A 21,498-nucleotide genomic window follows, 5' to 3' on the forward strand; every position below is an offset into this window, starting at 1 on the left:
CCAAGTACCATTTACCCCACCAAAAATAAGTCAAAACACTACAGAAGGGGAACATATGGTCCAAGCGCTATGGTAGAGAAAATGTTACTTAACAGATGAATGTAGGAGAAAGGCCAGTGTGTAGAGAAAAGTGGGCACAAAATATCTTGTTACACCTTCAAGTAAGTCCAGATAAAAGAAGAGAAAGAATATAATTATCTATTGAATCACAATACTTTTGATAGCTTCATTATCGTTAGTTAACTTCACAAAATCTGCTTTCTCGCCTTATGAAATGTTTCCATACATATGTTTGTAAATGTATTCAGAAATTACATTTAAATTGATGCACACATAATTAATGTTGTTTGAATAATTCTGTGACAAAAATCAGCACGTAAATCTGCATATCCTGAATTAGCGTCTGGACCATGCCCAGCACTGTGGGCAACGCGGTTGCTTCTTCGGGGAGCTTGTAACCTAACCAGGGAAATCAGATTAGCTACATCTCTGTGCATAACTGAAAAACAGAACCAGACCTCTTTGACATTTGTCCCACTCTCGCTAGCTAGGGTACTTGCTCTCACCTTTCTTTCTCAGCCAACACCTTTGAACCATGAATCAATGTTTAGTAACTCCAGGTTCTAACCCCTGTTCACTCTTCCGTGCACGGCAACCGGGCTTCTATCACTGGATAAACAACCTTTGATAAAGGCACCAAAGGAAAGGACCACAGTCAGCCCTCCCTGGGTCTCTGCTGCGTGTGAACTTGCTGGCCATTGCATTTCGCTAGAAAACCCCTTTCTCCCCTGGCTTCCTCTTTTTTTTTGCAGTACGCGGGCCTCTCACTGTTGTGGCCTCTCCCGCTGCGGAGCACAGAGCTCCGGAAGCGCAGGCTCAGCGGCCATGGCGCACGGGCCCAGCCCCTCCGCGGCATGTGGGATCTTCCCGGACCGGGGCACGAACCCGTGTTCCCTGCATCGGCTGGCGGACGCTCAACCACTTCGCCACCAGGGAAGCCCCTGGCTTCCTCTTGATTCCCCTCTGTCTTTCTGTCCTCCTCAGATGCTAGCGCTGCCTCCTCTTCTCTCTGAACCCCTTTAAAATGGATGTTCCTTGCAGGGGGTGGGTGGTGTCGCCAATTCTCTTCTGTCTCTCACCATGGTTTCCCTAGCACAAGGCTTCCTAATGTTCTGCTAGGTCACGGCAAATATAGAAAAGAATGGTGACGGACTAAACTCATGGTGCTGTTCATTTCACCACATGTACATGTGTCGAATCATTATGTTGTACACCTAAAACTAATACAATGTTGAGGGCATCCAGACTTTGGCACAATGCAATCACTGATGAGCCACTGAACAAGAATCTGTGACCTGGGAAATCTTACCCACCTGTGAATTTAGTAAATATGAACACTTCTCCCTAGTTCCTGACCCATGTGCTCACTTCTTGAGGCATCCTCCACCAGGATGCCACACAGACACCCTAAAACACACCTGCATATGTATAAGCCCCTTAACCTGTCCCATGAGTATCTGCCCCAGCCTCTGTTCCCTGAACTGGTGAATAGAACTTAGTAGGTCAAGGGGGAAACTTAGAGGGCCTCCATTCCCCTTCCTATAGTTCCATAACCAATTGGTTACTAGGTCGTGGCTATTCCACATTTTAAAATATCTGGATTGTCAATCGATTTTCCATCCCTGCTATTACTGCCCCAGCTCAGGCCTCTATTGCATTTTGCCAAACCCGAAAGGTGAACTAAGTCTCTCCCTGCCTCCAGCTCTGGCCTTGGCCAATCCATCGTCCTCATTGCTGTTGAGTATCACAGGGAGCCCTGCATTCTCTGATCCTACCCAGTCTCCCCTCTACAATTTCAAACTCACGCAATGTGCTCCGGTCCCACCCATCTTCTTTCCGTCTGTGGTGTGTGCACACAAACTGCCTTCTTGCCTTCACACACATTCTTTCCTCTGCCTTCCTGGGGGACACCACTCACTCCATAAGCCCTACTCAAGTACCACCTTCACTGTGAGTTTCCACTGGATCCCAAATGCTCTGCCGGCTGATATCCCTATTTCCTGCTGACAGTTGGAGCACTTACGTTATGTCACAGTCTCCTTCCATAGTCGTCTCCTCTCTAGTCTGTGCTCCATAATGGCAGAGATATCCAGTTCAACGCACTGCAGATCATATGTGCATATTTTAAGGAATACGTGTGAAACCTAAAGGCCAAATGTATTTTGTGCAGACTGTTTCCTCGGATTAGAATGCTCTTCAATTCTTGAAACTCTTCCCCCAGCAACGTGCCTCCACACCTGGTTTCATCCGTGAGAAAAATCCTACTCATCCTCTGAGGATCAGCCCAAGTGTTCTCCTCAGTGAGGATTTCCCAACTCTCCCAGGCAGGGCTGGTCTCTTCATTGCCTATGTCCAGTGATGCTTTGTCTGTGCCCAGACCACGACACCGTCTCTTTGCGTTGGAACCATCTGTTTCCTCTTCCTCTACCCAAGTAGACTCAGGCTCCTAAGAACTAGGGGTCTGCCTACCTATCTTTTTGTTCCGAGCGCCTAGCCCAGGGTCTGGGTGTTGGGGATGCTAAACAGAGGTAGGATGTAAGATAGCTCTGTAGACACCTAGAACACTGGCTCCACTATCACCCCTCTGGGATAATTGTGAAACCAAGTTTAAGAGTCCGCACAGTGGGAGGACACACCAAGGAGGAGGCTTTCCAAATGAAAGGGCAAAAGGATTAAGTCTTCACCGACTCATACCCTGCTTCCCACGTCTCGTGGCATTTCAAGTTGCATAATCATCTCAAGCAGCTAGAAGTGACTAAACACTGGTATATCACATCTTTTACCTGCCTACTGAGTTAAATACGCAGCCCCACAAATTACCCAAATTACCTAAAAGAGGCTGTAATCTTGAATCTGCTCAGTCACTGCCTGGGACAGCTTGCCTCGGCCAACACTCAAACTAGGGGGTTAAAGAGGTTTTCCTCTGAGCCTCTGAGCAGATCCGTGCAGAACTGGGAGCCATGCAAAAGCAGCGACTCACAGAGGGATCCCACAGCTGAGCCAGCTCCCTGTGCCCGCCCCCAGCCTGGCTGTGCTCCGCCCCCAGCAGGTGCTGAGGCTCTAAGGCTGATTAGCATCCTGGGCCAGCAGTTCCTACTAATAATACTAGTGAACACTTGCCAAGTGCTTACTGTGTATCAGAAACTCTTTAAGAACTTTATACCTATTGCCTTATCTAATCCTCACAACTGTAAAATAGGTACTATTATTATTATCCCTGATGTATTGAAAAGGAAGAAAGGCATAGCGGGGTTCGGCAGCTAACTCAAGGTCCCATACTTGGTGAGGGCCGGAATGGGATGCACACCCCAGGGGTCCCACTCCACAGCCCATGGTCTAACCCACAGACGCCAACCAAGACCAAGATTGGAACTCACTGCTTTCTCAAAGAGAAATTTTTTCAAAAGGTGAAAAGAAAATTTCTGGCCATCCATATGAATTCATCCTACCAAGACCTTAAACAAGGAAAAATCCAATCTCTTCTCAGGTTCTTTTGCCCGACAGGGTTTGACGGTGATAATCATTCTTCCCAGGATCTGTTCCCTAAAAGGGGTTTGACAGCATTCAAAGCAACTGTCCCTATAGAAACACAGTTGTACCAAGTCACATCAAACTTGTCAAAATCAGGTAATTACAGGTCCCAGTTGACGTGTCTATAGTTCCAATCCACCAGGTCTCCCTCTTTATATCAAAGTAAGATGCCAAGCCCATTATGAGATCACTTTAGTCCACATAACACTAACGTTTTCTGCTTGATTTATGTATTCGGCTAGAATATGTTAAAGTAATTCAAACAGGATTTATTAATGCCTTTTAAGTTTGTCTTTTTTCCTGGAATTCTCCATCCTTTGGCCATTTTCCTGATTAATGACCTCTCCTTCTGAATCCCTTTACACGTTTTCTTCTATATGTCAGAATGCTTGGAAACGACCCAGAGAGCTTTAAAATTCACCAAGAGCGCAAACATTCTCATTTAATACCATATACCACCCTGATGCATAAATTGCAAGGTTCTAGTCTGGTTTCTTAGTGTATGCGCGCGTACCTCTTTATGATTGTCACTGAGTCACATTTTAAAAAGAAAGAAGGGTGTAAAGGGGGTGGTTCAAATTCCCTACCGCAAGACAGGTGTTCCTCTGGGACCCTCATTTCATCTATAGCTGCATTTACTATCCATTAACAACTATTCAGAAGACAACAAAAAAGCTTTCCCTCCACTGCTTGAAAAATACATGTGACCCGCAGAAACTGAAATATATTTTTAGAAGTGTCTCTTTGGAAAGCCTACGTGTGATGACTTAAAAAAAAAATCTGATACATCTAGCAATTGTGCTAAGGACAGAAAGGCTGGGAGAATTCTAAATAGCTGTTGACTCCTGCTTCAAGATGCACCTTTCCAGTTGGTAAGGCTGGTATGGGGACATTATAACTGATTCACTAATTTCAATCAATTAGTTTGATTGAAACTGGATTCCAAACCGAGTTAACGTATTACATCAGCTGGGAACTATGGAAATGCTGCATAAAATGTTGGAACGCTGACCACGTGATCTGATTATTAAATGAACTGCAAAAAAAAAATCCACTTTCCTCTTCATAAGTGGCCAAATGACAGGGTAACAAGATAAAACATTTTCTATGAAAAACTGTTAAACTGTATCATACGTATTTATGTCTAGTTTAAAGATGAAAGCATATTTTCAATAGACATGCTTATAGCCGTCACCGTAGCCATATTGATTATTCCATATTTAAATAACAGTAAAGCAATAATATAGTAATTTGACCTATCAGCATGTTCCTAGAGCCACTGAAGTAAATAAACACTTGAATGTTAAAGTTGTCAAATAAAACTGATCAAGCAAAACCCATCTGCTACTTTTCCTTTGATATTCTCAGCATCTAATAAACCATGCCTAAACCACTTACGTATTCTACTCTATCAAATATTAGGCTCAGTTCTGTGAGTTGAGCAGTGGTGTCCTGGTAAACGTTTAACGACCAGCTCGCTAAAGAAAGTTCTCATTTGTAGTACTGCTTGCTCACTTCCATGGCTGTAAATACTCCCTCCAAGGCCGATTTCAAACTATTGATATGATGTCACTGCATGTGGAGTTGGGAAGACATGTGCCTAGTTGGCTCTCATGACCTTATATGAGCTGGCTCCAGCTCACCCCTGGGACTAAGTTATTTTTAAATGTCTAGATTCTGGGGAATTTCACTTTCACTGTCTTTTCTTTCTCTTCTTGGGGACCACAGAGTTCTCTGGGATGTAATTTCCTTACCTGCAAGATATGTTAATTGGAACAGATAACCTCTAAACTTCCTTTAAGCTCAATTTGTTAAATATTTCAATAATTTCCCTGCTCTGAATTTAAAGGCAGCCTGAATCTGACTCCAAAATTAAAAAAAAAAAAAAAAATCTGTTGAGTCCAAGTTTATTCTCTAAGAACTTGGAGATGAAGGATGACCTCCAACACATAACATGTTATTCCTATTTTAGTAAGGTTTATTTTATAAAATTTAGGTATACTTTTCAGAAATATGTAAAAAGGGAGGATCCTATGATCTTGTCACAATGATGTCAGTTCCTATAATTTGTCTCAAAAAGAAAATAAAATGCTGGGTCAGTGAGGAGAAATACATTAAGACTGGCTGTGCCCGCTTCATTTCTACTTCCGCATTTTCAAAATTGGCAAAATCAAAGGCATTCCTATTTCTGATGCATGGGAGAAGAAACAGCTCATTTCCTTTGCAAGAACTGCACTTTAAACCTTTCTTCCTGTCTAGGGGATTACTTGAGAGGGGACCATGAACTGAATATTGATGAGAAACTTAGTTGTATCATCACAAGTACTGCTGCAATGACAATGGAGCGGGAGTAACAATCAACATAACCCTTTTTCCCACATTTTTCAGAAGCCAGACAAAAACTATAGAGAACATCAGGCCTCTGGACCTTTCCCCAGAGGAGGAGGGCCTGAAGAGTTGGATACAGCAAGTCTGAGAGGCCTGACTGGTTTGGAGGCAGCTCTGGGGGTAAGTTTGTCTCCTCCCTCTGCTTCTGCTTCCAGAAATTGTGAGAAGGAAATAAGGACACGATATTTGAAGATGTGTAGAGATGTTACTAAAAAAGGAAAAGAAACTTCATTCATTGCGGATGGGAACGCAAAATGGTACAGCCACTTTTGAGGACAGTTTGGAAGTTTCTTATAAAACTAAACATACTTTCACCATATGATCCAGCCATCGCACCCCTTGGTGTTTGCCCAGAGGAGTTGAAAAATATGTCCACACAAAAACCTGCACACAGATGTTTATAGCAGCTTTATTCATAGTTGCTAAAACGTGGAAGCAATCAAGATGTCCTTCAGCAGGTGGATGGATAAATAAACCGTGGTACCTACAGACAGTGGAAGGCTACTTGGCACTAAAATGAGCTATCGAGCCATGAGGAGCCATAGGGGAACGTTAAATGCATGGAAGTGAAAGGAGCCATTCTGGAACGGCTACACACTATTATTCCAATTATATGACATTCTGGAAACAGCAAAACTCTGAGGGCAGTAAAGAGATCAGTGGTTGCCAGGGGTTTCGGGGGGAGGGAGAGAGATGAATAAGCTGATCACAAAGAATTTTTAGGGCAGTGAAAATGCCCTATATGATACTATAATGGTGGAGAGTTATCATTATACATTTGACCGAATCCATAGAAAGTGCAACACCAAGAGTGAACCCTGAGGTCAGCTATGGACTTTGGGTGAACATGACGCCATCGAAGTAGGTTCATCAGTTGTAACAAACGCACCACTCTGGCGGGGGATGATGATGGGGGTGTCTGTATGTGTCGAGGCAGGGGCCATAGGGGAAATCTCTGTACCTTCCTTGCAATTTTTCTGTGAACCTAAAAGTGCTCTTAAAAAAATGAAGTCCTTTTTATCAACACCTTGTACACCTTAAACTTACATGATGTTATATGTCAATTATGTCTCAATAAAAAAATGAAAAAAATAAAAATAATGTCCTTTTAAAAAATATGTAGAAGAAATCCAACTAGTTTGGTATAAAGATGACTGACTGATAGCAAAGTGGCCATTACCCTGATACATTTCTTCATGACAAGTACTTTTTGAGCACCTCTTATGGGCCACGGCCAATGCTAGGCACCAAGGATTCAGGAGCAAATCAGGCGACACAGTTCCTTCCCTCAGAAAGCTTGGAGTCCAGTGGATGTTAATGTTCCTACTGATGGATTTAGGGTTTTTTTCCTTTTTTAATAAATTTACTTATTTACTTTTGGCTGCGTTGGGTCTTCGTTACTGCGCGCAGGCTTTCTCTAGTTGCGGTGAGCAGGGGCTTCTCTTGTTGCAGAGCATGGGTTCTAAGAGCGTGGGCTTAAGTAGCTGTGGCTCGCAGGCTCTAGAGCGCAGGCTCAGTAGTTGTGGCACACAGGCTCAGTTGCTCCGCGACATGTGGGATCTTCCCGGACCAGGGCTCGAACCCATGTCCCCTGCATTGGCAGACGGATTCTTAACCACTGCACCACCAGGGAAGTCCTGGATTTAGTTGCTGATGAAACTTTAAATCCATGTTGGGCCTTTGATGAATGTTTGTTTTTTTTGTTATTTAATGAAATAAGTCACAAAAAAACTATAACAAGTCATCCTTTCTTTTTCTAAAATTTTGTCCAGGTTTGAGAAGGGGTCTTTGGTAATCTAATAAAATATTTATCACTGTGATACAACATCAAGATTTTATGTTAATAAACTAAACTGAGCATGTTTCTGGCTTGAAATGTTTGAATGGTGTTTATTGAGCACCTACTACGCCAGGTACTTTGCTTTATATCCCCCTTTCATGTAATTCTCACAGCAATTCTGAGAAATTAGTATTCTCATTTTATAGGTAAGCAAGCTGAAGTTCATAAATATAATAAACTTGCCCTAAACTTGCCCAACAGAGTCAGAATTCATACCTAGGTCTGTCTGACACAAGTCCACGGTTATTCCTCTACCCGCAATGTTTCAAGAGCTGTCAGAAGGGTTGTTACATCTTACCTGACCTTAGGTTCCCACGGGACCAATACTCACTAGACATTTTTCTCCTTCTATGTATGATGACGTATTACAAATCTGTAGGCACCCTGGGCAGTTCACCCCGGGAAAACCAGAGCTCTACCTTTTACTCGCCACTGTACTTTCTATATCTGCTCCTAACTGTACGGCCTCTAGACCTTCATGACAGTGAGGCGTTTTATTCTAACACTAGGCAGAGATAGGAATGTAACGGGAGAAATTATGTGGACCTAAGGCCTGAAACTGTTTTCCCACCTAGGGGAAGAAAATAATGAACTCCAGCAACAGATTTGTGGAAACTGAGGCCTTACAGGAAAAAATTTATATTTTTATGAACTCACATAAATAACACAATTGTTTTTCCTTAGGTCACTAAAGAGCAAGCACGAGAGAGATGAAAGGAGTTATAATCTTAAAAAGACACTAGCATGCACTCAGGATTCATTGTGGTTACTCGACCGTAGTTGGGGTTTCTAGAGATTGACAGAGAATAAAGTCCAGTGAGAAGCAGCAACTGGAAAGAGATTTACAGCAGCTTTAACATACACCAGTGTTGAGTGTTTCCGTCCAGTTGCAGTGAATGCACGAAATATTTGATTCAATGTACTAGTAGCCGTAACACGCTTCTCATTTTCCCCCAGTTCTGAATGATGAGTCGTGTTGCAGGAAAGCTTTCACTTGAACATTACATCTGCTTCTCTACTTGACCCCTTTCTAGGCTTTAGTATAACATGTGATTTCTCCCCAAAACCAGTATCACCATTTCAACCCTGTTTGAGATAACAAACTGAATATGAATCCCTGCTGGTCTGAGCCTTGGTACGAAGTTAAAAGGAATCACATCTTTCACAATTGGACTTTTTTCCCCAACAATATGTTTTTATCAATTTTTAATTAATGATATGGTTTATTAATTGTTATTCTTATTTTGCTCTCTGCCACTTGCCACCAAAGATCTTAGTTATCAGAGTACCACGATGGTCGAATTGAAATGAAATACCCGACTAATACTTTTGAATTAATCAAGTACAATTTTTTGCAAATAAGTCAGTGAGATATTGAAAGTATATTCATATTTGTGTACCAAGGGCCTGCTTTTTATAGTTTTTCTTTAGACAAATCACCTATTATAAATGAAGCTGATGAAATTCAGTCATTGTTTCTTTCCTCTACAATATTTCCAGTTCAGTGTCTTTAATAAGTGGAATCAAGGAGGAGGTAGGATGCAGATCCTAGTAGCTATAACTCTGCTGAATTGTTCCCGTAATTGGGTTTATAAAAGGAGTCTGTAGATGATGTATTTCTTTATGAGGTAACGTTACAGCAGAAATCTTTCATACAGATCATATTATATGAGCTGTAACCGAGAGGCCAATGAAGTGGTTTAAGGCTGATCTGAGCTCACTTCGGGTTATTTTTATGGACGGTTCTAGCTGGTCTGAGACTTAACACCCACTTCCGTCTATGTGGTTGCCATCCTCTGAGACAAGTGGTGACACGGTTTGACTCAGATCTGGTGGACAAGAAAAATAAGAGCATATCTTCTATTTTGAGAAATACGCGTGTCCTTAAGATACCTGAAAGGATATGATCTGAACTACAGGTGCAAACATATGAATAAACTTTGATAAACAAACGCAAATTTTCAAATCAATTAAACAAGCAAACCAAACATTATTTACAGTGACCACTGCCCATGTTATCTGTTTGCTTCATAAAATGGGGAGGATTTTTGTGGTGAGAGTTGAGTGGTACATAGGGTTATAAGGGCCGTCTTTGGCTAAAAGGTCAGAAACCACACTAATGATTTATTCCTGAATAATGAGAATGAACTACTTACGTGAATGGATAAAAGAAAACTACCTCAGGCACTGCACAACCTGAAGAAAGATTTAGTCACTGTGAAGTTTCACAAAACTGTAATAACATATCAAGCGTTCAAAAGTCTATTAGCTAAATATCTTTACATGTCAAAATGCAGTAAAATACACTCATGAAAGTCATGGGGCATCATAAATTATGCATAAGGGGAAATCTATGATTAACCAAAATTTGGTGTGGTCTGCATTACCCATCATAGCTCCAGACCCAGATATCGGCTGAAAAATTCCGCTTTTATGTGAATGAAATCCATAGCTTAGAAGGAGCCTCCAAACGGTAAAAGTCAAAGACAAAAAAGAATAAAAATTAAAACTTTGTCACTCCTAATTTTGTTTCCGCCTGTTCTATTTCTATTGAACAAACTGAACATGGAGAAATTGTTTCTAGAACTGAGAAGTTTCCTTGCATGTAGGGCAGCTCTGAGCCCGATACCAAAACTGCTGGTAGAAGTCACTTTTCTTACTGAAATAGTTGCCTCTTAGCTGATGACTGCCAGCGTCATGACCAGATATAGCAAGGATGTTGCTGGAAGGCCGCCTGGTGCGAGGTCTGGAGTGAATACAGAGCAGCTGGTCCCACAGCTGTGCAAACTATAATTCTGTAGTTGGAGGGGGAGGTAAGGAACAGCCCTAGACTTCCACGGAGAACACTGAGGACATTTAACCCTCCTTCTCTCTCTCTCTCTTAGAAATGAAGGTTTTGCCTTGAAACCTCTGGTTGTATTTTTTAAGGTCAAAACAAATAAGTAGGACATTCAGTTGGGGGAAGAGGGAGAAGGTGAAGAAAAGGGGAGAGGAGATTGTGAAAGAAGAGCTATTTGGCTGAGAGTCTGCAGAAGGCCAAGGTGACCTAATACCCCACACGGCACTGGCTGGCAGTTCTACCGTGCAGTAGTTACTTGTAGCTTGAATACGACAGGTACCTTCTCGAGAACTACTATCAAGTGGAAAGTTGAAGTGAGCCTGGGACTACACTGAGAAGTGAAAAACGTCTGCAATTCACCAACACTTGTAAAAATTCAAGCCCTTTGTTTCCCATGGATGGATAGTAGTATCCTAGAGTGACTGCATTTCATACAATAATGAGATTGACAGTGGAGGCATGAACAGAGCCTAAATTTATAAATCGGTAGATGCTGTATTCAGTCTTTCTGGACTGTTAAGCTATATTAAATTTGGGGCCATGGCAGAGGCACTATTTTAAGTAGAATTAGTCCATTTTTCACATTTTTATTCTTGTGCTTTATTTGTGTCAGAGCTAGGCATTTAAGCTGTCCCATTCACCCAGACTACATCTGTTTCTTGCCTTTTTAGGGCACTTAGCTATTGGCAAAGCATTTTCACGTTTGGTCCTCAAAGTAACAGTGGGGATTAGACAGAGTGTTACCCCATCTTCCAGGGTTCAAAGATTCAGAGACGGTTCAGCTCATAAGCAGCAGACTCAGATTTGGGAACAAGCAAATCTCCAAACCCAGCACAGAACCCTTGTGTTGATTACTCAAAGAAGAGAAGATATTCCCCTTGACTTTCAAAAGTCAAGATTCTATGATTTTTGATGTGCTCTCCTGACCTATATGGATGCCTTTCTCAAACTGAGAAGTTTTGTTTTTCTCTCTGTCTCCCTCCTCTTTTCCCCCTGTATTTCTTCGTTTGCTCTTCTTTTTTCCTTCTCCCCTCACACCACCTCCTCCCAGTTTAGAGGATTGTTGGAAAGTCCAGTAGGTTTTGCCTCAGGTGGCCATTTCCATGTGGCCATTTGCGAAAGACATTTCAAAGATGATCCATTTAACTCTAGTTGGACAATAGACTATCTTTAATGTAAATTTCCTTAACTTTCAGAGTTTGAGGGTGATTTTCTCATTTGGGGCAGGTTCTATTCATTCTGTAGTGTAAGCAAGAAGGATTGAATAGGGGTAAAATTTAGTAAAGAAAATTTTTTCCTTATATGAGACTTTCTGAATCTGTAGCTCATTTGGTCTTGTAAGATGTGGTACCTAGAGAGGCATTTTTTTTTGGTAGTATGTTAGAAGAATAGACCAAAGGTGAGGCAGAACACAGAAACATAAAGGAATAATGGAGTTCATTCTTCACTTTGTGTAGTGAATACTCACTATGTGGCAGGAATTATTCTAAGTTTTTCCACTTTTTTAAATTAATTTTTATTGGAGTATAGTTGATTTACAATGCTGTGTTAGTTTCTGCCGTACAGCAAAGTGAATCAGTTATACATATACATGTATCCACGCTTTTTTAGATTCTATTCCCTATAGGTCATTACAGAGTATTTAGTAGAGTTCCATGTGCTATACAGCAGGTTCTTACTAGTTATCTATTTATGTATAGTAGTGTGTATATGTCAATCCCAATCTCCCAATTTACCCCTCCCCTCTCCAAGTTTAGCAAACCTCCAAGGTGGTCTCCATTATTCATCCCATTTTACAGGTGAGAAAACTGAGGCAGGGTGAGGTTAAATGTCTTGCCCAAGGCCACACAGCTAGTAAGTGATAAAGTAGGGAGTTGAACCCAAAAAAGTCTAGCTCCAGAGTATATCCTTATAGCCACTATCCTACGTTGAAAAACAATTTTTTTCTCACTGCTTCTCTTTCCACCCTTTGTAGAGCTTCATTATGACTGTTGTGGGTCCTACGCACATTTGTCTTTTACCACAAAACATTTTTAAACTATACTTTATGATATAAGTATTACAAAATATTCTGTGTTGGTATAAAGACATATGTAAAACAGGCTGGATTATATTTATTTTTTCTTCTGACTTTAAAAAATTAAAACACTTCCGTACGCCTCTAAATGTATTGTGAGCCTGAGCTCTTTGTCTACTGTGTCCAATAGCTAAGTTGGCCCAGACCTTAGGGTTTTTCTCTTTTACCTTGATTCACATCCAGGTAAGAGAATGAACTGACCACACTCTTACGGGGATAGTGGAAGTCCTAAAGAGGGATTTCCTTGCAAAAGCTTTTTCTGAGTTCAGAAATCACTCCGAGAAAACTATCAAGTAATGATTTTTTAAACTGAGGGTTATAAAATCATTTAGATGAGTTAAAACTAGCATTCTTGTAACTAAAATATGCTAGAATAAAACAGAGTGGGAAGGGATGGGATAGGATAATATAGAAAACATCAGAGTACATTTGTGACTTATAAGGGTATTTTGAGGAACATTTTATTCCAATTCTCAATATGTATGTGAGGTGATATAAAATGCACTTCTCACAGTGAATCCTAGCCAAACATTTTATAAAATACTGAGCTAGGATGCACCCCTAGTTCCATCTCTTTCTTTCCCTTAGACACGTTCAGCTTCAAATGTAACCTCAAAGCAAAGCTGATAACGTAAGCTTGCTCTCTTATAATAAATCATCCCCATTAAAAATACAGATTTTGAAGTCATATAAAACAGGATCTGAATTCTAATTCTTCCTCTTACTCCCCTTATTAGCTTAAGTTATTTAACCTCTTTGTGGCTTAGTTTTCACATGGATGAAATAAGGAGAGTAATAATAATGCCAATCTCATAGGGTCATTACGAAAAATAAGTGAGGAAATGTTGATGAAGCCCTCTGTAAGGGCTCCCTCTATATATGCTGACAACTCAAATATTTATTTCTGGGCCAGACTTCAGCTTAACCTTAGACCTGTATAACTGCTTGTTGGATGCCTCCACTTGGATGTATAGTAGACATCTCACACTTGCTATGACTGTATTTGCACTCCTGACCATACCCCACGCCCCTAAATGGCCCTTTCTATCCTTTCAGTTGCTCAGGCTGAACCTTGAGGTACTCCTTGCTCCTCTCCTGCTCTCACAACCCACCATAAAAGCCTGTTGGCTACACCTTCAAATACCTATAGAATCTGACCACTGCTCACTGCTTCCGCTGTACCCTGCTGCTGAGCCAGCACCATCTTTCTGGATTACTGTAATAGCTTCCAAACCAGCTGCCCTGCTTCCTCCTTGCCCCACTATCATCTGTCCTTAACACAGCAGCCCAAGTGATCCTTTTTTTTTTTTTTTTTTTTTGCGGTACGCGGGCCTCTCACTGGTGTCTGTGGCCTCTCCCGCACGCTCCGGACGCGCAGGCTCAGCGGCCATGGCTCACGGACCCAGCCGCTCCGCGGCATGTGGGATCTTCCCGGACCAGGGCACGAACCCGTGTCCCCTGCATTAGCAGGCGGACTCTCAACCACTGTGCCACCAGGGAAGCCCTCCAAGCGATCCTTTTAAAATCTATTTCAGATCATGTTCTCTTGTGCTCAAATCCCTGCCTTGTACCACATTTCACCATGAGTGGGCAATGGCCCACTGGATCCTCTGTAATCTAGTCCCTGTTCCCTCCTACCACTTGATTCACTCCTCTCCAACCAAGCTGGGCTCCTTGCCAGGTTCTAAACACTCCGGGAACGCTCCTGATTTAGGGCCTTTACACTTGCTTCCCCTCCGTTCTCTCTGCCTTCTCTTCCGCCCCATATTGACAGTGCTCATTCCCTCCTCTACTGTGGAGAACTTTGTTCAGATTCCCTCTTCTCAGTGTTGCCTATCCTGCAATCCATCCCTTTCTTTGCCCCCATATGCCTTATACTCTTAGTTTGCTTTATTTTTGCCTTAACACTTAACCTATGAAATACTATACAACTTACTTAACTATGGTATTGTCTACTGTCCATAACCCACTTTTAGAAGTTAAAATTCATGAGGGTAAGATGTTTTTGTTTTCATCACTAATGTAACCCAAGGGTCTAAAAAGTTGTCTCAACTTCTAAATTAATATTTGTTGAATGAATGAATATTATATATTATTATTTCTTCTCACCTTCCTCCATCCTCCCCTCATCTCCAAAACAGGCCCAGATGGAATAAGGGATAAATTCAAACATAGCAAGGCTTTTTCTATATTTTTGAATAAACCATGATGGAGTATTAAACCAACTTGTTGCCCTTTGATTGATAAACATCCAGAAATAATGTGTTCTCAACCCACAGTTGGTTGAATCCGTAGATTCAGAACCATGGATACAAAGGGTTGACTGTATATTGAATCCTCATGTCTGCAATTACAGCCCAGGTATTTAATGTTCAAAGATTCTGCTACTGAATTGTTAGTATAAGGTATACAAATGTGAAAAGATCAATAGGAAATCTACAGGCTTTTACACAATACTTGCCTTCATAAATATTAAATAACTACTAGCATGAGATTATTCCTCTTGTCCTTTGATAACCTGTGTGAAAGTCATGCAACTGAATCCATCATCATTCAAAAAGGCCACAAAATCGATTTTGCCTTTTATTTTAACTATCCTTCATTATATAAAAAACTTATAAATTAAAGCAATTAAAATGTCAACATGGCCTACATTTCCCGCCTCCCCCCCCTGCCCCGGAACTCATATCCACTTTATCACCTACTAAAGTGGATGGACGGGATATGAAACAAAATATGAAAATTCTAGAGTTTTTCTTGTATAATACAATGAGGAAAAACTTATATCTATTATTTGTCCCTTCAGGCCCTCTTCAGTTTATATGTAACACTGGCTATAATGTATGTTCCCTATGTCACTTTATTAATGAAAGAGAAAAATAGCTCTACAAGTTATCTTCTCTTCCCACTTGAATTTTAATTATTTTACTTGCGCAATAAATTATGACGAATTGAAGTTGCGTATATCAAAGAATAACTCCATAAGGAACTTAAAAACAGTTTTGGTTAGTATTAAAATGTATGTATGTAAATCTATTAAAGTGCACTTATTCTGACCAACAGTTTATTGGCTCCTGTCAGCTTATATGCCTGTGAGGAAAAAGGAAACAAAGTTCTTTGTAGTTCATGGTCAAGTTTCACAGACAGTGCCTAGAAGTTAGGATTATTCTATTTGTGAATTCCAAAAGGGTACATTGCAGTTTGACTGAATCTTGCCATTTAGCTAGTCTGCATACATATTTCCCTTCCCTGGTAATTTAAAAGGATAAAGGGAAACTATAGATCTTATAGGTATACTCATTTCATTTTAATTATGAAAGAACAGGCTACGAGACTTAAAATGCCAATTGGGAACTGGATTAATATTTAGTTACCTGACTTTCCATTTATTGCTAAGCTTTCTCTAATACCATATTCAACCATACAACAAACACTTACGGAGCATCAACTGCGTTAAAGACTCTAATCCCTGAATATTCAAATTTAAAACATTTTGATTAATATGGTACATATAAATGTGTCTTCTGGCAATTCTTAGTTATTATTAATAATTTATTTTAAATTACTATTATATTAATTATTCTTTTAATCAAACTTATTTTTATAACTTAGTTTTGATCAAATATTTTAATTCTTATTGTAATTATGCTAGTCTATATGTTTTGTACCATAAATTAGACTATACATAAAATCAGTGGCATAGTATGTATCCATTAGCACAGCTAGAGTTAGAAGTGCCAATTATTCACACAAATTTTTTAGATTGGATGGGACTTTCAAGATTTAAAAATCTAGAGCTGAGTGAATCAAACCCACAAAGGTTAAATGACTTGCCTACGGTCTTAGAGGAAGAGATCAGAATCAGTTCTCCTGACTCCTGATTCTTATTTTTATATAAGACACACCTCCATCGTCTCCCATGAAATTAGAATATATGGGCATATATAGACAAACCAAACAAGAAACTTAGCATTTAGTGATAATAGTAAATACAATACTTAGATGTTAAAAAAAATTTTTTAACAGTGCCCAGATCAAAAGATCCTAAGAAAATTGAACCATGCAACTCAGATTTCATGTTTTAGTTATCTCATAAATGTATGAATTGTTGTTGAAACAATGACATCGTAAGCAGACAAGTTAAACATTCACGGCAAAGGGTTTCCTGTTTTCTCTTGGTGTTAAATACTCACTTTTCTGTACCTCGTGTATATTACTTATGTTATCTGGAGTGGTCTTCATTAGTACCACCTTAATGCATGACATAGTGAGATTATCGGGTTAGCTAGCTTTTCCAATGACACAGAAGGAGGACAAACCTTCAGAGAGCCCCACAATAGAGGTTCCTGGTCAGCTACATGGTCAGCTACTTGGATTCTGGCTACTGAAAGCTAGAAGCAATACTTTAAAGGAGATTTGGGGTCCACCAAATAAAAGCCAGACCCACATGCTCTGCCTTCAATTTGAAATCAGTAACAAAAATATTGTGAGGGATACATGCATAGGCATTCCTCAGCGAAAGAATGAAGGAGAATGTTTACCAGGACCTTCAGATTGGTTCAGCATGACAATATTCACAATTCTGCCTAGAGACAGTCCTCATTGCTAAATGACAATAGCACATTCTGAGATGTCACTTCTCAGTATCAGGACTTTTATAATTTAGCTAAGGGATAAAGGTCTTCCTCCTCAAGAGAGGTAGAAAAGGGATCTCAGTTTAAAACTTAATATGACTGACCCAGCCATTCTTAAAAGTAGCCAGAGAGGGGGCTTCCTTGGTGGCGCGGTGATTCAGAGTCCGCCCGCTGATGCACGGGACACGGGTTCGTGCCCCGGTCTGGGAAGATCCCACATGCCGCGGAGCGGCCACAACAGTGAGAGGCCTGCGTACCGCAAAAAAAAAAAAAAAAAAAAAGTAGCCAGAGGAAAGCCACTTCTGACTGCAATTTTCTTCTAGGCCTGAAAGAGTGGAGGAGACCAATGGGAGTCAGAAACAAATACCCCTGGCTAACATCAGGGACAAAAACAGATCTCAGCCTTCCAAAGAGGATAAGTATTCTGGGGTTGACCACGCTATTAATTTAAAGTCTCCTCCATACATACAAAGCAATTCTGAAATGTCAACAAAGGTTAAACATACATATGATTAGAGAAGTACTTACTCTTCTCAACAGTGCAAAATATTGGTTTTGTGTTTTAAACAATCCTATATCATCCTAGGACTAGCTTTCCTTCTTTTGACATCCCTTTAAGAACTTTTAGATGTGCTTAAATCTTCTATGTATCACAACACTTTCATTCGTTTTGGTGTGTAATTATGGAGAACCTTTCTGTTTCAGTACCTTCTATGTATCAAATATTCTTCTATATACTGTTAATGTAAAAACAAATAGAATAAACTAGCCCACGGGGAAGTATTTGCTAGATGAGCTGCAAATCTACATTGCATTCACTTCAGTGCGGTGAATGAATGACTTTATGAGGCAGGGCAAGTTCTTACGAGCTAAATGGCAGTGATGTTCATTAGGGAGTGAGAACACAATTAGAAACACTTGTTATGAATAATGTGCACACACTCTTCTGTTACACGATGTCCTTTTAACACATTTGAATTTCTCAGGGAAAAAACTTCTTCCAGTGTTTTAAATGAGATCTAACGTGTCTGAGTAACTTTCAGCAAATACGTTGGCTTCATTCTCTCTAGCATGTATACTGTCTTCAGCAAACAATCAACTATCAATGTTTGCAGATACTAAATGCTAAACAGAAGTTAAAAAGCCTACAAAAGAGGCTCATTTAGAAAAATAAAGTCATGGTTCAGAAAAAATTGTGTTCTCTACTCTCTCAATTTAGACTGAACCTTGAAATGAGCGTCTTCATAAAAGTGATGAAAGACCCACATTTTGCTGCTATTCTTTGACAGACTTGGGACTGTAGGATTATATGCTTCACTCAAGCTGTGGAGTTATTTCTGAAATGATATTATTAAGTACCATCAGGGACAGGGTGTAGTTGAAGGAATGCTTAAGTATTGAATCAGTATTCAAAATGCTCAGTCCACTTTATCCGGCAAGTGTACACATTAGTTTTAAGGGAGTTGTCCCCAGATGATTTCATGATATCATGATTTCCAAGTAAAATGAATATGTGTATATTTATTTCCTTGAAGCATTACTAAACCTCTCAAATATTAAACATGGGCTTATATAAAATGAGTGGGTGTGAGAAAGGGAATGTTAAACATAAATAGTTTAAACCAATAAAGAATTTCTCTGGAAAGAATAAAGGGTAAGTGACTAGGGGTAGGAGAGGAGCGGGAAGAAAGGGCAGATGAAAGCTTCCTTGCTTAATCGTTTATAAATTGTTGTTAAGAGACAAACAAAATTCTCTCTATGCCCAAATTATGTAATTTATCCAGAGTATGCAGGCTCCTCTCTTCAGCAATGCTGATAACGACGCTAATAGTTTAATTACAAGTTGCTGCTCAAGGAGATAAACAAGGCTGTTTGCTTTTTAAACCGGGGGTTACAATTACTTTTAAACGCGAGGGAAAGGCACATCTGCGAGTAGATCTTACTATGTCAGAAAAGCAGCCCGAAGCCAGCTGGAAAATCAACAAAGCCCCAGGAGTGAGCTGCCGGCACAAAATTAGAGCAAAACCTCCCGATGTGAGCAGTGGAGCAGTGGGCGTGAGGCGTAGTAAACAGGCGGCAAACGTAGGTGGGCAGAGATAGAAAAGTTTTCGGTGGCCAGACCGTGCGCGTTTTCCCTGGGATTCCATCACAGAGAGGGACTGAGCACCCCTCCCTCTGCTGTCGGGCTCACAGTCACGCCTCTCACCCAGCCCTTGGCTTCAGCACCACCGAGAGGACAGCTCCCTAGTCGCAGAGCAGAACCCTCAATAACTGCCCTCCTCCGTCCTTGAGAAACATCCTCTCCCACCGCATTTCTCTTTCTTGCTGCTGTCTTTCTTGACACTGTGCTTTTAAGGCTACTCTAAGGAACATGTTCATAAGGGACTGGGAGCTTGTTTGGCTTGTTTATTTCCAGATGGAAGGGAGACAAGTCTTGTCCGAAAAGTCCAATCTTTTCATTGGCCTCCAGAGCAATTTACGCAGGATAAAAGACTGCAAGTCACTGGCTTTAATCTGGTGGCAAAAGGGTTCAGCCCAACTCAGCAGTAGCAGAAACTTGAAACTCTTTTTTAGTGCTTTATTTTATTATTTTGTTGTAAAAGCACCAGTAGTAGGTAAACAACCTTATTAACTGCCTCTTTAGCCCCTTTCCTTCTCTGCTAAGCCAAAGACACCAAGGGAATATACCAGAGTTTGATAGCAAAGGAATAATTCTTAATTTCTCTGGGTCAGAAAACAATCTCAGTCCTAAAAGGAACTCTTCTCAGTCCTTTCCAAGACCCCTCACATCATATTCTGAACCTGGAACATACAAGTGAAGGATTAATAGTTCCAAACGGAGACCATAGGCTATTACAGCCTGCCACAAAAACTGTCAAAGCCTCCTCCAATAAAGCCCTCTTTCTCCAGTGCCAAATCCAGAGGCAAACATTTCAGGGGTGACGAGAAAACACAAGGTTAAAAAAATCAAAATCACCGAGACAGGAAAATTACACTCCAAAGAACTTGGCTACTTCGGCATTCAGTTACCATCCTATCGGTCATAAAATATGGTTCCTTAGCCAACACATCTTGTTTCTTTATGCAGAGTTTTCTCTTTTGTTCAAACTTCTCAATAATGTGTAAAATAGGCATTATCTGAAGTTTCTCTTTGTTCCAGCACACACACACACACACACACACACACACTTTGTTTGATTCAGTTCCATTTTCAAGGGCTGAGTTTCCTAAAGAAAAAGGAATTGATATCATGTTCTTTTTAAACTTATTTTGAAGGAGGATCTTCAGGAAATGCCCTCACTCTTTTTGCACTGGAGTTGCGAGAATACCAAGGGATTCTGGAAAGGAAGAGACACAAGCTTGGAGGGAGAGACTCAGCAGTCTTTCAGAAAAGGCAGCCCCGTGAAGTTAGTAGCGAACAACTTCCTCTGGGTGATAGTGACCATCTACTAGTAACAGGAGGTGAGGTCTGCCTGTGAATCCGGAGCTGCAGCAGCAGTGGAGACAGCGGACACTGGGTGCTTCCTTTCAGGTAACCCTGACAGCTCTCAGTTTGACTCCCTGAATCCTTCAGTCTTCTCTGTGGTTCATTTCCTCCTTCTTTCTTTCTCCCTCCCTTCCTTTTCCTTCCTCCCTCTCTCCGGCCCTCTCTCCTTCCCTTCCTTCCTCTGTCCTCCTCTCTTCTCCTTCCCCCTTCTTTCCCTCCCTCCTCCACGTCAGTTACCCTTTTCACTTAATTCCATCTGGGCCACTTTGGGCACCAGTTCCAGTGACAGCTTCCTATCATCACCCCATATGCATCCTATAGACCATACTATTATTATCATCACTACGGTTGCTTGCCAAGTGCTTGGTCCCGTTCCCAGCTGTGATCCCCGCCCGGCCCCTCCTCACTCCAAAACCGCAGCAGGCGTGTATCAACCCGGCAAAATCACCAGAGTCTGAACGTCACCAACAAGTTCCACCCTGTAGTAGCCCCACCAGCAAACCACACCAGCGGAGCCTTGCCAAACCCTCTGCCCACAGCCGGTGCATCCCGACCCAGCTCTCGGCTACGCCTACGATCATTGTTATCAGTGACAACACATCCTTCGCTTCAAGGAAGGGGAAAGCCCGCGTGCGACTCCCC

The 21,498-nt window shown here is 41.1% G+C and overlaps 1 protein-coding gene across 1 annotated transcript in view; it reads right to left on the bottom strand.

The window, feature by feature from the left end:
* Positions 1 to 21,498, bottom strand: part of PHACTR1 (phosphatase and actin regulator 1) — a 534,554-nt gene that overhangs the window by 474,842 nt on the left and 38,214 nt on the right. The gene's annotated exons all lie outside the window — the stretch shown is intronic.

The sequence above is a fragment of the Phocoena phocoena genome, chromosome 10 (assembly GCF_963924675.1).
Source record: "Phocoena phocoena chromosome 10, mPhoPho1.1, whole genome shotgun sequence".
Classification (NCBI taxonomy): Eukaryota; Metazoa; Chordata; class Mammalia; order Artiodactyla; family Phocoenidae; genus Phocoena; species Phocoena phocoena.